The 19,713-nt window shown below is 42.9% G+C and overlaps 1 pseudogene; it reads right to left on the bottom strand.

Moving 5' to 3' along the window:
• The window catches only part of LOC133758168 (large ribosomal subunit protein eL6-like), a 67,090-nt pseudogene extending 52,873 nt beyond the window's left edge, over positions 1 to 14,217 (bottom strand).
• Between the last annotated feature and the right edge of the window lie 5,496 nt (positions 14,218 to 19,713).

The raw sequence follows: 19,713 nt of genomic DNA, 5'->3' as shown, positions 1-19,713 counted from the left end.
CTCTTTCTGCCTCTCCTTCTCTCTCTCTGTAACTCTGACTTTCAAATAAATAAATAAATCTTTAAAAAAAGAGAGAGAAAGCACATTAAAAAAATCTTTTCCATTCACATTAAACATATTCAACTGCCTCATCTTACAAAAGAAAAATTGCAATTTGTGGGCTCCTTCAGCCCTACCTCATCTCATTCTTCCTCTTCAAGGTCAAACTCAGCCACTTAGTCTTCAACCATTGTGTCTAGCATCTCCTACCTTCTTTCCATTGGCCAGTTCTTATGAAAGTCATTATTTATCTTTCTTTCTTTCCATTCTGAACTACTTTCTCTCTCTGCAAACATTTTTTTCTCCTTGGCTTCCATCATGCCACACTCTCTTGCTTTCTTCCAAATTCCCTAGCCATTGATTTCTTAAAAGATTTTATTTATTTATTTGACAGGTAGTGTTAAAGACAGTGAGAGAAAGAGACAGAGAGAAAGACCCTCCCTCCGCTGGTTCACTCCCCAAATGGCTGCAATAGCTGGAGCTGCGCCGATCTGAAGCCAGGAGCCAGGTGCCTCCTCCTGGTCTCCCATGCAGGTGCAGGGGCCCAAGCACCTGGGCCATCTTCTGCTTTCCCAGGCCACAGCAGAGAGCTAGATCAGAAGTAGAGCAGCCGGGACTAGAACTGGCGCCCATATGGGATGCCAGCACCGCAGGCAGAGGATTAACCAAGTGTGCCACTGATTTTTTTTTAATGCTGTAAAACAGACATATCATAGAATTTGTGATTTTTAACCATTTTTAAGTTTACAATTCCACAGCACTGACTAGGATCATATGTTTGTGTTGGACTTGTAGTGTTCTATTTGGTTTCTTTCATCAGCCTCCACCCAAATGTAGTTCCATGAAGGAAAGGAGATGCGCTCTGCTCACCATTGTAGACAGCATACCTGATGCGGACTACACATTTAGTGGGTGTATACAGAGGGATAGCTGATGATCCTGTTACCCCTACTTGATCCCCACTTCCTTTCATAGGGAGTCTGGACCCTGTAGATCTGGGTCTGGTCCCTGGCTGTTGCTACTTCTTCTTCTTCTTCTTCTTCTTTTTTTTTTTTTTAGATTTATTTATTGGAAAGGCAGAGTTACACAGAGAGAGAAGGTGAGAGAGAGAGAGACAGAGAGAGAGAGAGAGACAGAGAGAGAGAGAGAGAGAGATCTTCTATCCACAGGTTCACTCCCCAAATGGCTTCAACAGCCAGGGCTGGGCCACTCTGAAGCCAGGAGCCAGGAACTTTTTCCAGATCTCCCACGTACGTTCAGAGGTCAAAGGACTTGGACCATCTTCCACTGCTTTCCTAGGTGCATTGGCAGGGAGCTGGATCACAAGTGGAGCAGCTGGGACTCTCATACGGAATGCTGGCACTGCAGACTGTGGTTTAACTCACTGTGCCACAGCACTGGCCCCGGCTCTCTCACTTCTAACTGAATTAAACAGAGGTTCTTTAAAAAAAAAAAAATCTTGATGTTCCTTTATTGGAGCATGATTCCTAACCAGCACACTGTGACGGATTCAATCCAAAGACCTGGGCACAAAGCACACTCCCCCATCCCAACGAGTGTGTCACACACTGCCTACTGATGGAATAGTACCATTTATAAAGTTTTATACATCAAAAAGCTTTGGATTTGTCCAGGGTGCTCAATAATTCATCTGTGAAAAAAAGTGGCATTTAGCTTCAGCCCACTCATAGCATTAAAAAGGTTATCCATTTACAGAGCTTCTCAAAAACGCTCTCTGTACAACGGCAGAGAGCAAACGAGATTCCATTATCCCACCGGCACTGAGGCAACAACCCCCTAACCTCCAATGGGGACTTAAACAGAGGTTCTAGCAGATCAGAAGACAGGATAAATGGGAAGTCGGTTTCCTGCTGTCCCACTCCACAATTCCAGCTCTGAGGGGGTGGCAGCTCCTGCAAGACTCCTGCCTGTTATGGACTCCCAGGATACTGTGGCCCTAGGCACGATCGTGGCTTCCTACTGTTGCTATTCTGAGTTCCACTATTACTTTTAAAAATTCTAACCCTGTCTGTAACTTTGTAAGTAGTTATTTTGTGCCCCTGACCAATAACAGATACCAGTTTTTTTTTCTTAAAGACGATTTATTTATTTATTTGAAAGTCAGAGTTACACAGAGAACGAGAGGCGGGGGGGGGGGGGGGTCTTCCATCCAGTGGTTCACTCCCCAATTGGCTGCAACAGCAGGAACTGCGCTGATCCAAAGCCAGGAGCCAGGAGCCTCTTCCAGGTCTCCCATGCAGATGCAGGGGCCCAAGGACTTGGGCCATCCTCCACTGCTTTCCCAGGCCATAGGAGAGAGCTGGATTGGAAGAGGAGCAGCCAGGACCAGAACTGGCGCCCATAAGGGATGCCGACGCTTCAGGTCAGGGTGTTAATCCGCTGAGCCACAGCACCCATACAGATACCAGTTTTAAGGCAAACAATAGGTAGTGAGGGCCTATACCAGGAGGACACAGAAAAAAAAAATAGATACATGATAAATGTACCCTTCAGGGCCGGCACTGTGGCATAGCGGGCAAAGCTGCCGCCTGCAGTGTCAGTATCCCATATGGGCGCCGGTTCGAGTTCTGGCTGCTCCACTTCCAATCCAGCTCTATGCTGTGGCCTGGTAAAGCAGTAGAAGATGGCCCAAGTCCTTGGGTCCCTGCACCCGTGTGGGAGACCCAGAGGAGGCTCCTGGCTCCTGGCTTTAGATCGGCACAGCTCCGGCCATTGCGGCCATCTGTGGTGTGGAACAGTGGATGGAAGACCTCTTTCTCTCACTCTGCCTCTGCCTCTCTGTAATTCTGCCTTTCAAATAAATAAATAAATAAATATATTTTTTTAAAGTACCGTTTTGCAGCTGTTTCCAAGAATGAACTGATGGTAGGAATTGCCTTTCTTTAACCCCAATGCCTAGCTCTCAGCAGATGTTCAACGATTGTTGGTAAAATGGTTGACTACAAGGGTCAAATATGATTCCAAGATTGAAGGGTGGTTATCCTTAAGGAAAGGGGGAATCAGGCTAATTTGTAAGCAGTAAAGTCACATTAAAATTGACACAGGATGACAGTGTAGAAACAGCAAGAATTTTAGTCATATGGATCTAAATTTAAACTTTCTCACTCAACCCACCCAATTTTGGGCCAATGATCTCACATGTCCATTATGGGCCAATGACTTTACATGAAGTCAGCTTTCTTTTCAAATGTAATAATCCCCATTTCAGTGTTTGTGTGGGGGAATAGTTGAGATTCTGTATGCAGAGTACATATTCAATCCTTTTTAAAAAAAAGATTTATTTATTTATTTATTTGAAAGGAAGAGTTACAGAGAGGCAGAGAGAGAAACAGAAGTCGTCCATCTGTTGGTTCACTCCCCAAATGGCTGCAATGGCTGGAGCTGAGCTGATCTGAAGCTAGGAGCTTCTTTCAGATCTCCCATGCGAGCACAGGGCACTTGGGCCATCTTCCACTGCCCTTCCAGCCATAGCAGAGAGCTGGATCAGAAGTGGAGCAGCCCGGACTTGAACTGATGCCCATATGGGATGCCAATGCAACAGGCAGAGGTTTAACCCACCACACCACAGCACTGGCCCCACGTATTCATTCTAAGAGAGCTTCCCACCAAGCTAGACATCTTGAGATGTGACATAGAGATTGAAATACATCAAGGACCATTCACAGGATTTCTTTTGAAGTATATTTCTGTGACTATGAAGTAAGTCATTATTTACCTATGTCTGTTTTACCCCTGCTTAGAATACTGCTGTTGATTTTTTTTTCTTCCTCCCACCTGCCATTTGTAGAATCATGGAAAGTTACAACTGTGACATCATTACTCAATGGACTGAATTTTAGCCTTTAGAACACTGGGCTCCTCAGGATAGGTCTGATAGTATGAACCTTTCTCCTTTCATTGTGCCTTTAATTTAAGCACTTGAGTAAAACCCTGTGGCAGAAATGGACTTTGGCCTCAAGCCCTTCTTTTACTTTTGGATCCCTTTGTATCTTTCTCCTCTTCATTCTCCAAACAGCTTTAGTCGGACCAATTCCTATTCCAGTTGGACAGCTGGCTTCCTATTTCAACCTGTTAAGGGGTACAGAATGACTATCTCTACCAATCTGTTGGGTTTGCTGAAGCAATTGTGAATGCTTCCCCAGGGAACAATGCAGTTTCAGGAACTGGCAAACAAAAGGAAGAAGTTCCCTTTCAAGATATTTATAATTCAAATACTGACCTCTGTTGACATGCTACCCAGAACTGACCTTCCCCCTTCTGACTCAAGAGAGTTGACCTCCCTATTGTTTTAGTTGTCTCTTCTTTTCCCTTTGAGCCATCTCTGTAACACTCATCTTTCAAAGATTCTCCACATATCAGGTTTTAGGTTAGGAATCCAGGCCTCAGTGTCCATAAATACGTGTTCATCATCCTGCAATGTACACTAGTTGAGCATTCTCAACTTTACACACATGTTCTGAAAGTTTACCAAGGAAAACTAGTGACTTGAAAGACTAATCCTGGGGCTGGAGCTGTGACGTAGCAGGTAAAGCCGCCGCCTATAGTGCCGGCATCCCACATGAGTGCCGGTTTGAGTCCTGGCTGCTCCTCTTCCAATCCAGCTCCCTGGTAATGTGTCTGGGAAAGCAGCAGAGGATGGTCTGAGTGCTTGGACCCTGCACCTACATGTGAGACCCCCAAGAAGCTCCTGGCTCCTGGTTTTGGCTTGGCACAACCCCAGCTATTGTGGCCATTTGGAGAGTGAACCAACAGACGGAGATTTCTCTGTCTCTCTGCCTCTTTGCCTTTCAAATAAATAAATAAATCTTTAAAAAAACAATAATCTTAAGAAATCATGATTTAAGGTGCATATATTGTCTGTTTTTAACTTGCATTAACATGTAAAAATAGTAAGACCGAAAAACTTTTAAGAGTCCAAAATATTTAATAGAGAGGCAAAAAAGTAGGCACTGAGTGTTTATTTGCAATATACAAATCATTCTTGTCTACCATTTCCTTGTTTCCATTTTTTTTAAAGACCATAGTTCCTTAGGCTTATATAAAAATGCTCCCGTAATCTCATGGAAATATTTGCACTCTGACCAAATGACTTCATGGTTTCTCAAGGGCTGAGACCCAAGCTGCATCCATTTTTTGGAGATTTCTCATACATTAACATTTTTAAAATGCTAAAGTAAGGTTTAGAAAATTGTGATTGATATGTTTACATTTTAAAAAATTAATGCCTTTAATACAAAAAAAAATTAAACATGAAGTAGTGGTGCCAGAGGATAGTCAAAAATTTGATTTTTTTTAAAAAAGAATTTATTTATTTATTTATTTATTTATTTGAAAAGCAGAGTTACAGAGAGAGAGGAAGACACACACACACACACACACATCTTCCATCCACTGGTTCACTCCCCAGATGGCTGCGACAGCCCAGCCCAGGCCAGGCAGAAGCCAGGAACCAAGAGCTTCTTCCAGGTCTCCCACTTGGGTAGCAGGGGCCCAAGCACTTCTTCCTCTGCTTTTTCTGGGCCATTAGCAGGGAGCAGCTGGGAATCAAACAGGTGCCTATATGGGATGCTGGCATTGCAGGTGGCGGCTAAACTTCCTATGCCACAATACTGGCCCCAAAACTTTGATTTTTAAAATCCATAGTATGGAGCCTACATTTTGGCATAGCGGGTTAAGCTACTGCTTGTGACAGCAGGTAAAGCTACCTGTGATATCAGCATCCTATATCAGAGTGCCATTGTTTGCTTTCCATCCAACTTCTTGCTTACTGCTCCTAGGAAGACAGTGGATAATAACCCAAGTGCTTGGGCCCCTTCTACCTATGTGAGAGACCAGAATGGAGTTCCTGGCTCTTGGTCAGCCCTGGTTGTTGCAGTCATTTGGGGAGTGAACCACTGGATGGACGATCTCTGTCTCTCTTTTTCTTTTTCTCCACTCCCCCTTCCCTCCAAAGCTCTGGCTTTCAAATAAATCAATACTCTTTTTAAAAACAAAACCAGGGCTGGCACTATGGCATAGTGGGTAAAGCCGCAGCCTGCAGTGCTGGCCTCCCATATGGGCGCCCATATTGGCTGCTCCACTTCCGATCCAGCTCTCTGCTATGGCCTGGGAAAGCAATAGATGATGGTCCAAGTCTCTGGGCCCCTGCACCTATGTGGGAGACCCAGAGGAAGCTGGATCAGTGCAGCTCTGCCATCGCAGCCAATTGGGGGGTGAACCAATGGATGGAAGACTTCTCTCTGCCTCTGCCTCTGCCTCTACCTTTACCTCTCCTTCTCTCTCTGTGTAACTCTGACTTTCAAGTAAAATAAATCTTTAAAAATAAATAAATAAAACCCATGGCATACTTTAACAATGTAGTATAGTCATAGATCTCAATTTTAAGTTGGGTGGGAGGTATCTTCCTTCAATCCCACAGAATCTTTGTAACCTCCTTGGAGGCAATGTCAAAAGCCCAGGCTCACAAACCTTTATTAACGTGGGGCTGAGCTGGATGGCCTTCCAGCTCTGTTTTCTTTTCCTTCTCTCCCTTACCATCAGTCAAGAATATTTAGTTAATATTGGGAAAGTACATTATTTAATAATACATAGTAAATTCAACAGGATCATCATTAAATCTTATCCACTCTGTTTAAAAAAAAAAAAAAAAAAAAAACTTGGACTAATCCTAGCTTGGGTGGGCGCAACAAAGGGCAGATTCTGAGGTTGGTTTCTCCCCTACAGAGAGAAGCCTAGGTTTTTCTTAGTTAATTTTGCTGCATATTGTCTAGATCACAGGCTCCTCAAGAAGTAACTCCATTTATCCTGAGCTAGTCCTAAAAACAACATTACTGGTTAACACCTATATAAACTGTTTTGAGATTTAAATTGGAAAACAGATTTCCATTTTTATGATATGTGCTACCCTAACATTCAGACATTTATATTTATACATGTGGAAATATCCAGAACTCCATGCTTGTGGACCCTGACGCTATCACTGTCAGACAACACATAATGCATGCATATATCCATACAGAAATCAATAGCACTTGGATTTGGAAACATTCTGCATCCATTTTAGTGGCACAGAAGAGATGCTCAACCATGTGTACATAATTTATAGTTGAACCCGACCTTTGTGTAGATGAATTGGCTCTTCCATGGTGTTGAGAAAACCAGGTAATTGGGTTTAGATCATAAGCCATTTTGTTCTGGGAACTACTGGGTCAGTGGATCATAGAAGAGAAAGGGCTGGGGTCTTCCAAGAGGCTGAAGAATCTCACTAAAATCTCATTTGCTCCAGGCCAACTGGGACAGAAAGTAGATCAAGCAGCCTTGGTGGGAAGTTGAGCTTCTCCTTTTATAAAGGAGAAACAGCCAAGTGAAGATGTAATTTCAGCAGAGAGCACAAAAGAGGACAGAGAAAGGAGTGCTTAGAGAATAAAGAGAATTGACAAATATATTCACCTGTTAAAAAAAAGTCTTTGAATGTCTTCTTCCTTAATACATTTCAAAGCTTATTAAGCTAGTAATTATTTGTTTCTTTAACATGTGGCACATTTTTAAAAAGTGACCTTTTTTCTTCTTCTTTGTTTTTTGTTTTTTTTTTTTTGACAGGCAGAGTTAGAGAGAGAGAGAGAGACAGGTCTTCCTTCCATTGGTTCACCCCTCAAATGGCCGCTATGGCCAGCGTGCTGCGTTGATCCGAAGCCAGGAGCCAGGTGCTTCCTCCTGGTCTCCCATGCAGGTGCAGGGCCCAAGCACTTGGGCCATCCTCCACTGCCTTCCCAGGCCACAGCAGAGAGCTGGCCTGGAAGAGGAGCAACCGGGACAGAATCTGGCGCCCCAACCGGGACTAGAACCCGGGGTGCCGGCGCCACAGGCGGATTAGCCTAGTGAGCTGCAGCACCGGCCGACCTTTTCTCTTCTTAACAAAATATAGATGCCCCCCCCCCCACCCGCCATATACTTCATTAAATTAGCATGATTGAAAATGCCCCAGTACATAGATTGGGAGGGCCAAGTAGACCAGTGTGAGGATGTTGCTTTTCTGAAAAACTGAACTGTACCTCTAAGAAGCACAATTAGATTGAAAATCATGGGGGCCGGCACTGTGGCATAGCAGGTAAAGCTGCCACCTGTAGTGCTGGCATCCCATATGGCAGGCAGTTCGGGACCCAGCTGCTCTACTCCTGATCCAGCTCTCTGCTATGGCCTACGAAAGCAGTGGAAGATGGCCCAAGTCTTTGGGTCCCTGCATCAGTGTCGGAGACCTGGAAGAAGCTCTTGGCTCCTGGCTTCGGATTGGCGCAGCTCTGGCCATTGCAGCCAACTGGTGAGTGAAAGACCCCCCCGCCCCCCCCCCCCCGCCTCTCTGTAATTCTGCCTTCAAATAAATAAATAAATAAATAAATCTTAAAGAAAAAAGAAAATCATGAAAAGAAAATTACATCTGATTAAGAAAATTAGATTTCTCAAATTGAACTTTATCTTCCATTCTAACAACTAAAATGCTGTTATCTAGCAGGGTGTTACCACCTGGTATTCAAGTGATCCTAAATAATGCAAACACAAGTTACAATCATTTGGAATGTTAATGGCTTTTACTAAGGGCAGGGCTGCTTTTTGCTGTTTGCTTATTGTTTGTACTGCAGACCCAGATCACAATATTCAGGGTTCTGTGGGCATGCACTATGATGCACGTGAGGGGCTGTAATCAGAATAAATGTCAAGATCCTTTCTAATTCTAAATTAGAAATCTGGCACTCACAGAAGTTAGAAAGTGCCATAGCAACAGCTGTGGGATTTTTTTTTTTTTCTTTCATTTTTCTTTAACAACAACTAAAAAGAAGTACTTTCCTGAGGAAATCTGTGATTGTTTTTGAAGACAAAGTTACACCTCTTGGGACCCCAGCACCTAATAAAGGAGTGTCTGGGTCAAGGTTCTGTTTCAATTCCAGCTTCCTGCTAATGTGCACCCTGGGAGGCAGCCAGGTATGGCTCAAGTGCTTAGGTCTCTGCCGCCCATGTAGAAGACAGGGATCGAGTTCTGGGCTCCTGGCTTCAGCGTGGCCCAGCCCTGGCTGTTGCAAGCACCTGGGGAGTGTACTAGCAACTGCAAGATCTTTTATCTGTATGTTTGTCTCTTCCTGCTTTAAACGTTTATTTTAATTTATTTGAAAGTCAGAGTTACATAGAGAGAGGAAGAGACAGAGAGACAGAATCTTCCATCTGTTGGTTCACGCTCCAAATGGCCACAACAAAGCCCATTCCTGTTGGCCAAAGCCAGGAGCTGGGGGTTTCAGCCGGGTCTCCCAGTGGGTGTAGGGGCCATAGCACTTGGGCCATCTCTTGCTGCTTTCCTAGGTGCATTAGCAAGGAGATGGATGGGAGTGGAGCAGCTGGGACACGAACTGTTGCCCATGTGGGATACCAGTGTTGCAGGTGGTGGCTTTACCATCTACGCCACAATGCTGGCCCCTCTCTCCCTGCCTTTTAAATAAAATTGAGAAGAAGGAAAAAAAAAAAGATAAACCAGTCATCATCTAAAGGTAAACAGTGATCATCTGGCAGAGAACAACAGGCAATTATTTAGTGTTAATTCCCAAACTTGAAATTAAAATGAGAAATGGGATCTTTCAGAGTCTTAAAAAATCCCAGTATGTTAAACTTCAGCAGTTTCAAATGAGGCATCTCTAGCTCTGTAGTGGGGTTCTCCATGCAGCAAATGCTGAAAGGGAGAGGAAGGGGAAGGCTTCCTGGGGGAGTAGACCCTGTGAAGACAAAGGGAGGGGGCAGACTCAGATCCTGCGTTAAAGGAGCCCTCTGTGGGGAAGAACCATCTTGTCCATCACCTGCCTCAGCCCTGTAGAGTGGATCTCAACTCCATAACTGAAGCCGGCCCTCAGGGAGCAGGAGGCTGGACTGTGAAGGGTTGTGATGCATCGGAAGACCTCCAGTGTAGCATTTAAGGACCCCCAGAGTCCTAGCAGCAAGTGTCAGAGGCATGCTCACGACCTTTCTGGGGAGATACCCCCTTTCACTCTCAAATCTCACCTGTTATCCTGCCTTTCACCTCCCTTTCCCAAGGAAAAGCTTAGCTACTTCTCACTGTGTTATGCAGAGCAATGCAGTGCAGTAGAAAGAACTCTTCTTCCAGATGGGGTGAGTCATCTTCAAAGAGGCCCATCAGGTCTTTTCCCTGGAAAGGAAGATGCCACGCCCTTAATAAGAGAAAATGGCTTTGGGAAGTCCCTGCTTAAAGTAGCACTTTCCCCTTCTTACAAGAGACAGAAACAATTAGGACTTGTGAGAGCAGAGAGTGAAATTTAACTGTCCTAGAAACATGGGGTGGCCTCAGCTAGTTCAACTGAATTGCTTCCCATAAGCCCACTTTGAGATATGGCAGTTGGATGAAGCCTCCACTTTTTTTTTTTTTTTTAAGATTTATTTATGTATTTGAAAGTTAGAGTTACACAGAGAGAGAAGGAGAGGCAGAGAGAGAGAGCGAGAGAGAGAGAGAGAGGTCTTCTATCCGCAACAGCCAGAGCTGCGCCGATCCGAAGCCAGGAGCCAGGAGCTTCTTCCGGGTCTCCTATGCAGGTGCAGGGGCCCGAGGGCTTGGGCCATCTTCTACTGTTTTCCCAGGCCATAGCAGAGAGCTGGATTGGAAGTGGAGCAGCCAGGACTCGAACCAGTGCCCATATGGGATGCCAGCATTGCAGGCAGCGGCTCTTCCCGCTATGCCACAGCACTGGCCCCGAGGCATACAGTTTTACAGAGATTAGAAATTGTTTAGGGCAGGAGTGCTATAGAGGTTGAAAGTTATTTTCTTAAATATTCATGATATATCTCCAAAAAGAGAATTTTAGTGAGTCAGACACTGCCCCTTGCTTCTAGGTGACATCTGATAAATATTGACTGTGATGTTTAATTAATAACTAATTCTGCAGAGAGCAGGAATCTTACTCTATAAACTCATAAGTATAAGGAATATTATACTTTCAAATTATTTTATAATCATAAGCTCAACTCTCCACTAAGAATTCAACAAATACTAAGAAGAAAAAAACACTGGTCCTCAAGAGTTAGAGACAAGGGCTATAAACAATAATCAAATATCAAAATGTCAATTTTACTCAGATACATTACATTTTTTTGTACCCTTAGTTACCACAGATCAAGGAAAACATGACATTTAAGTTTTTGGGATTGGCTTATTTCACTAAGTATAATGGTTTCTAGTTGCATCCATTTTGTTGCAAAAGACAGAATTTTTTCTTTTTAAGGGCTGAGTAGTATCCCATAGTGTGTGTGTGTGTGTGTGTGTATACATACATACATACATACATACATACATATTCTTAATTCAGTCATCAGTTGATAGGCATCTGGGTTGATTCCATATCTTAGCTATTGTGAATTGAGCTGGAATAAACATGGGGGTACAGATAACTCTTTCATGTGCTGATTTTATTTCATTGTAGGGTAGGGTGGGAAGTCTCACTATGCTCCTAAATCTGTATATATGAAATACATGAAATTGTTCACCTTATATAAATAATTTTTTTTAAAAAAAGAAATACCAAATTCCTGGGGCCAGCATTGTTGCATAGCAGGTAAAGCTGCCACTTGTGCTGCCGGCATCCCATAAGGGCACAGGTTCATGTCCAGGCTACTCCATTTCTGATCCAGTTCCCTGCTAATGGCCAGGGAAAAGCAGTGGAAGATGGCCCAAGTGTTTGGGCCCTTGCTACCCATGTAGGAGACCAGATGGAGCTCCTGGCTTCTGCCTAGTCCACTGCTGGACATTGCAGCCTTCTGGGGAGATCTCTCTCTGTCACTTTGACTTTCAAAATAAATAAGTCTTCAAAATTTTTTAAATAATAAAATGGTATATCAAATTCTTGGTTTTGTTTAAACAGATGGGTATCTCTGTGCCTTTCCTATATTAAAATTTTAGAGCCATATTAATATTTGTTACTATGAGAGCTGTCTTTTCTGTCTGTTTTGAATTTGAACATATACTGTCCTACTCTGAAAAATCTGAGCATCTGACTGTCCACACCTTCCTCAGTCTGGAAATCATCAATCTTTTTAACTTTTACCAAGCAGAGAGGCAAAAATTCAATTTTGTTGCTGCTTTAATTTTCATTTCTCAGGCTACTAGCAAAATTGAGCAACTTTTCATATGTTTATATGGCCTCTGCATTTCCTTTGATCCATTTGGGTGTTTGTCTTCTTGCTGATTTATAAAAGCCTTAGGTAAGTAAGGGCTCTTAATGCTTTTTAGTGTGTTATGCTGCAAAGATTCTCTTTTAGGGGCCAGTATTGTGGCATAGCAGCTGATAAAGCTGCTACCTGTAATGCCAGAATCCCATATGGACACTGGTTCATGTCCTGGCTGCTCCATTTATGATCCAGCTCCCTGCTAATTAACCTGGTAAAAGCAGCAGAAGATGGCCCAAGTGCTTGGGCCTCTGCCACCCATGTTGGAGACCCGGATGAAACTCCTGGCTCCCGGCTTTGGCCTGGCCCAGTGCTGGCCCTTGCAGCTATCTGGGGAGTGAACCAGAGGATGGAGTATCTCTCTTTTTCTCTCCCTCTCTCTATAACTCTTTCAAAATAAATAAATAAATCTCAAGGAGAAAAAAAGATTCTCTTTTAATTGATTACTTGTCTTTTGCCTGACTATAGGCTAACAAAACACTCTCCCCTGCTCCCTAGTCCATGTATCACTTGAGGTATCAATGGAAAGATGAAAGACAGATGATGATAAAAGAATCTGATAATGTTACACACAGATAAAACCTCTTAGTAAATGCCACAGGGGGTACTTCTAATATCTGTAGCAGGCCAAATTTGTTTTCATGTTAAAAATTCTTTTTTTATATTTATTTACTCATTTATATTTATTTGAAAGGCAGATAGGGGAGAGTGAAAGGGAGAGAGAGAGTGTGTGTGTGTGTGTGTGTAAGAGAGACAGAATGAGAATCAATTTTTACATATTCACCTATATAAGGCATAATTGGGGGCCACACCCTGAGGTGTGACATGTAAGCAGAATGCTGAGGGATACATAGGAATTACCCAATTCTAAAGTGGGTGGAGGCACAATATTCCAGGCAGAAGGATGGCATGTGCACAGGCCTTAGAGTTTAGGAAATCATTAGACATTCCTGGTCAGGCCCGCAAATGTTATTCCAGGTACTCACTATTTTTATTGTTTACCACTTTCCCTAATATTTCAAATTAACTAAATCATGCACATCTTCATTTCATTGCCTAGTGGACCAAATGTTTAGGTCTTCCCCCAATTAATTATGCTTTATATAGACGAATATATAAAAATCATAAAGTGGACTTTTCCAAGTTTTGCTTCAACCCATTGCCCACATCTATTCTGTTCTAAGTAGGTGGGAGCAATGGGGAACAAGGGATGGAGCACTCCCTTCAAGATGCTATGGTAGGCCGGCGCCGCGGCTCACTAGGCTAATCCTCCGCCTGCGGCGCTGGCACCCCAGGTTCTAGTCCCGGTCGGGGCGCCGGATCCTGTCCCGGTTGTTCCTCTTCCAGGCCAGCTCTCTGCTGTGGCCCGGGAAGGCAGTGGAGGATGGCCTAAGTGCTTGGGCCCTGCACCTACATGGAAGATCAGGAAGAAGCACCTGGCTCCTGGCTTCGGATCAGCGCAAAACGCCGGCTGTAGCGGCCACTTGGGGGTGAACCAACAGAAAAAGGAAGACTTTTCTCTCTGTCTCTCTCTAACTCTGCCTGTAAAAAAAAAAAAAAAAATTAAAAAAAAAAAAAAGATGCTATGGTAGATGGTGCCTACAAACTTTGGTGATCCAGTTTATCTTCTTGTTGAAGATGAAGAAGTGGAGCAAATATTTGGCCAAGATGACAAGTGCTTTCAGTGCATTGGTGTGTACAATAACACCCTCATTCAGTGGGACAGGTACTACGTAGCCTCAAGCTACACTCACATAGTCATCACTGGACCTGTGAGGGCTGACATATATGATGAGCTGCCTGAGGATCAATGATTCTGACCTTCAGGCCAAAGGTCTTGAGATGCTGCAGCAAGTCCACAGTGAGCCCCTGACCAAGAACAATGTTCTGAAGACTGAAGCCAAATACTGGCCTTCTCCCTGTGGCTGTGATCACCAGCAGGACCATTTCCCTTGAGGATTCTCTGGTTTCCCCTTTCCAATTGCTTCACTGTTTTGGGTTCACTGAATTTCACTCTATCCATAATAAAGGACCTTGAGAAGCTTAGATGGGATGGGAAATCTTGGACTTGTCCTTGGTAAGGATATTTGAGTCTGTGGGCCTGGACTATGCTTGTTAAAATGTGCAGTTAGCTTAATTCACAATAACTAATAAATAAAATCAACCCAAATGTCTGCCAACTGAAGACTGCATAAAGAAAGTATGGGATATGTACACCATGGAATACTACACAGCAGGAAAAAATGAAATCCTGTCATTTGCAACAAAATGGATGAAACTGGACAACATCATACTTAGTAAAATAAGCTAGTCCCAAAAAGGACAAATATCATATGTTCTCCCTGATCTGTGATAACTAGTAGAGCACCTAAAAAGTAATCTATAGAAGTGAAATTAACATTTTGAGATGCAATCACTTTGAACAGCCCTTGTCTTGACTGTTGAGGAACCGTATTTTTTTCATACAATTTGTGGAGCTCTTTACTTAGTACAGAGTTAATCTATGTGTATAAAGTTAACTGAAAATAGATCTTAGTAAAAAATAAGAATGGGAATAGAAGAGGGAGGATAAAGAGGGGTGGGAGGGTGGGAAGAATCACTATATTCCTAAAGTATTTATGAGAAAAATAAATTGTTATACATTAAAAAACTGTGCAGTTATCCAATAAAGTCAGCTGTGTCATATGCAAAAAAAATCACAAAGTGACTAAAAGTGTTCAAATGGTGGGATTTATTAAAGGATGCTTGTAATTATTATAATTATGTTTTCAAGTGTTTTACAGTTATTTAACCATTCTGTTTCTTCTAAGTTCATGGTAGGAAAAAGAGAATGAGTTAGAAAAAGCTGAAGACATCAGGTATGGATAGAAACTCAGTATTTGAAGTTAATTCTTTGAAGTTCTCTTCTGGTTTCTGCTAAGTGAGGGACAGGGACTTGGGTGCTAACTAGTGAGGAGTTTAAACTTGGATGTCACAGGCTAAGCCTTGATCACAGTCCCAGAAACAAATGGAACACTCAGAAGAGCTTTATATACAAAGGGACTATTTAAAATGTTAATGTGTACAAGTATCTGGTACTTCTTACTGAGCTCTAAGCCCAAAGGAATGGGAAAACAGAGAAAGAAAGTGTGTAGGGGAAGACTCACTGTGTGATGTAGAGTCATACAGAGTTGTCGCTCTGTATGAGAGAGGAGCAATGACATTCAGTTGAGGCACATGGCCAGCTAGAGACAAACAGGAACCTAACAAGGGAATTAGAAACCTCACTTCCCTCTCTTCTTTCCTTCCTCCATTTGACTTCTCAGTGAACACAACTAGAAGCCAGAAGTCATGAGCATCCATCCACATGTTCCATATAGGTCAACCTTCCAAGTGGAAAACAGGATGGAGAATAGGAGAGTAAATATGACCTGAAGAAGCAAATAAGGTTTTTCTACAATTCTGTAAAGGCTTTCTACCAAACATCAGGTATTTAGCAAGCCAATAGTTTGCTGCCTAGCCCTATCAAATTCTTTTTTTAAAAGATTTATTTATTTGAAAGTCAGAGTTACACACAGAGAAAAGGAGAGGCAGAGAGAGAGGTCTTCCATCCACTGGTTCACTCCCCAGATGGCCGCAATGGCCAGAGCTGTGCCAATCTGAAGCCAGGAGCCAGGAACTTCCTCCGGGTCTGCCACGTGGGTACAGGGACCCAAGGATGTGGGCCATCTTCCACTGCTTTCCCAGGTCATAGCAGAGAGTGGGATCGGAAGTGGAGCAGCCGGGACTAGAGCCGGCACCCATATGGGATGCCAGCACTGCACGCGGCAGCTCCACCTGCTACCAATAAGCATTGAGACTTGCTCCCTTTCCTCAAGGTGCTCTCAATCTGTAGTGTGTGAACTGATAAGAAAATACCTAGGTGGTAAGGAGCAGGCATATGGAACAAAGGTTAAGATGCTGCTTGGGATGCCCACATTCTACACTGGAGTGCTGGGTTTCAGTCCCAACTCCACTTCTATTTCTATCTTCCTGATAATGCATACTCTGGGAGGCAGCAGTGATGGTTCAAGTGTTGAGTCTGGGCCACCCAATGTGGGAGATCTGTACTGAGTTCCTGGCTTCCAACTTTGGCCTGGCCCAGCCTGGGTTGTTATGGGCATCTAGGGAAGAAACTAGTGGATAGGAGGAGTCTGTCTCTCTTTCTCTCTTCTTCCTTGCCTTTCAACTAAGTGCAATAAATTAAAAAAATTAAAACTCCTGAAAATCAGCCTCTGGGGGTTAGAAAGGGGAGGCATATATCCCAGACACTGAGATAAAAATACAAGTATAGGGGCAGGTGTTGCGGCACAATGGATAAAGCCACTGCCTGTGACACCAGCATCCCATATAGACGCTGGTTCAAGTTCCAGCTCCCTCCTTCCTATCCAGTTCCCTACTAATGTGCCTCTGAAAGCAGTGGAAGATGCCCAAGTGCTTAGGCCCTTGCCACCCACATGGGAGATCCATATGGAGTTTCAGGTTCATGCTTTTGGCCTGGCCCAGCCCTAGCCATGGCAGCCATTTGGGGAGTGAACCAGTGGATGGAAGATCGATCTCTCTCTCTCTCTCTCTCTCTCTCTGTCACTCTGCTTTTCAAATAAATAAAATAAAATAAATTTAAAACATTTTTAAATCCAAGTATAGATATATCCATTAAATACAGGTTCTACTGGAGTGATCTTGGTACAGATTCTTGGTACAGATGAAGATGGCAAAACAAGATGGTCCCTGAAAGAAGACCAAGGAAAAGAAGGAACATGAGATGAAGAAAGAAGGCAAGAAAAAAGAGGAGGGGAATTGACATAATAAGCTCGGAGTTCCTAACCATTCCTCTTTAGAACACACCCACTGGTTGGTGAGGTGATGTTCACATATAGGCCATACTCACTGGGCACTTAACTTAGGGCCTATGGCATAGACAAGGTATTTGCAGTTTCTGGTACATAGCTGTAACTCTACTTTTCTTTCTCACAGCATCATATGGATGTGACATTAGCATATGATATGACATTAAATATACATACATATACACACACATACCAGTACACTTCAGAAAGTTCATGGAAAAATGGAATTAAAGGTAAGTTTCTTTTGCTGCAAAAGTTTTTGAAATTCATGCAATTTTTCATAATATACATATTCCATGAACTTGTTGAAGAACCTGTGCATATATACATATATGCATATATGTGTGCACACTCAAATATGTCAAACTGTTTTTAAATTATGATTAGAAACAACCCAACATAACTATGTGACAATCATGACAGGTCTTGTCTGTGTCTTGCTTAGGAGTCACTATCAATCTTTTTCATTCATATGTATAATTTTGTGCATTAAATCTATGGAACATTTAGTGGTGACTTCCCAGAATGGTGATTGTTTATTTGTGGTAGATAGCTGGGAACAGAAGCGATAATTTCTGCATTGAAAAATTGGCAATATAAGATCACATGTGGAACCAAATAGCAAAATAGATAAAATGGTAATTACACTAATAGAGTGACCACTTTGCTGTTTCTGGTTCCTGACAGAATAGTATGATAGGTGCTCTTTTGGCAAATAAAACACTTGCCACTGAAGAAGTATTTGATGTTAGCCAATTTTATTTCATTTTCTAGTGCCTGGTCCATACTATGCATATAACCAGTACTTAATGCTCAAAAAATATTTTTAAATCAACAGGTCACTAACTATTTCATTTCTAAAGTTACATAATTCTGTATTTTTATAAAATAGTGACAAGATAAGTGTATATTAACAGCACAATACACTCAAGTTCCTCTTACCTATAACCGACAACACGCTTCCTCAAATCATATAACTTTAAGACTCAACTATTGAATTAGTAGTGAAAACTTTCCACAAGTGGAAATATTCTTTTCAACTTTGTACTTTTTTAACAGTTTGCCATTCCTAAAGCTGCTGGGTTTGCTTTGCTCCTCCAGTTGGTAAGAATGGAAACATCAACGGTGTCATGGTGTAAATGAGATGCACTCCCTAGACTGATGCAGCCTTGCAAGTTCGTGCCTCTGTGTGAAGAGGAAGGCTCCTCTTCCTCTGGGCAGAGACAACCAAACCCCAGGCTGCATCAGCCCACACTAGCCTCTCTGGTGGCCAGTCATATTTGTGCAATGCACAAAATGTACCACCAGGTGCCTTGTTTGTAGTGGCAAAAAACTTGACTCTCAGAATAATTTATTGAACACTTCCTAATACCAGGCACTTGACCAGGTGCTGGAGATAAAAATAAGACAGGGTCTATCTGTGGCAGACGGGGAAGAGGGCCATGTGAACAGATTGCCATAATAAAGGCCGATAACATGATCAAAGAGAAACACAGATTGCTATAGGGCCAGCAAGGAAGGAACAGCTCATTTTTCTGGTTGGATCTGGAGTCAAGGAATATTCAGAAAGGAAGAGGCATTGAAACAGGGGATCATGAGATTAACAGAAGTTCATGTGGGAGGAAAGGGCTTTAGAACTTTCGGTGACTAGGGCAAACTTGAGGCTCTCCTCCTGGACACTCAGGTCTTAGGAAAACTTTGAGTTATGGCTTAGTCACTTTGAGGTCATTTTTGTTGCGGTTGTCATTGTATGTGTTTGTTTGCCTTTGAAGTGATCCAGACAAGCTCAGCAGTGGAGTTTATGAAAATAGTGCAAAAAACAGTGTGTTTGTTTGCCAGAACTATTCCTCTATGTAGTTCCCTTGGGAGTCTGACGAGGCCATAGGTGGCTGGCCAAAGGCCAGGGATTTCGGATCATTGCCAAATGGCCTCCATGAAGATACAGCACACAAGGACATTCCTGGAAGAAGGAACAGCATAATCCAACAGTATTTTGTTTGTCAGATGGAAATATCCTTAGTGACAAACAGGTGTGACCTTTGGTTATGCAATAGAATCGTGGATCAGATAGAATGTGATTTTTTGAAAGACCCAGATTGTTTATCTCCCTAAGAGGATCAGTTGGTTTTGCCCAGAAAATCTGTTCCAACACCAAGACTACATTTTTAACTCCAGTGAGCCTTTCCCATGTTGGCAGGTGCTGCTGGTTGCCAGGATCAGGTGGGAGCGTGTGCATAGCACAGCTGCACACAATCCACCATCACTATCAGAAAACCAGCTCAGTATGTATGCTTTAGGCAGGAGGTCAGAGACATCTCGGTCATTAAGAGGGAGCAGTCATATGCAGGTAACAAACTGGTTGTACTGGGGAGGTAATAGTTTTTATTTCTTCCCCTGTAGTAGACTGCTGACAATGCTTTGATGTTTTGAAATGATAGTGTTCCCTAAACCTGTTTGTGGAGTTCAAGGAGAACCAGAAGCTTCACTAGGCACTGTTCTGCACAGTAACCACATCAACAACATTTGAAAAAAAAATCTCAATGACTGGTTTTACTGATTAGATCCAAACTGGCTA

The sequence above is a fragment of the Lepus europaeus genome, chromosome 4 (genome assembly GCF_033115175.1).
Source record: "Lepus europaeus isolate LE1 chromosome 4, mLepTim1.pri, whole genome shotgun sequence".
In the NCBI taxonomy this organism is placed as follows: domain Eukaryota; kingdom Metazoa; phylum Chordata; class Mammalia; order Lagomorpha; family Leporidae; genus Lepus; species Lepus europaeus.
The sequence above is the reverse complement of the archived record's forward strand: the minus strand, read 5'-3'. Positions and strand labels throughout refer to the sequence as shown.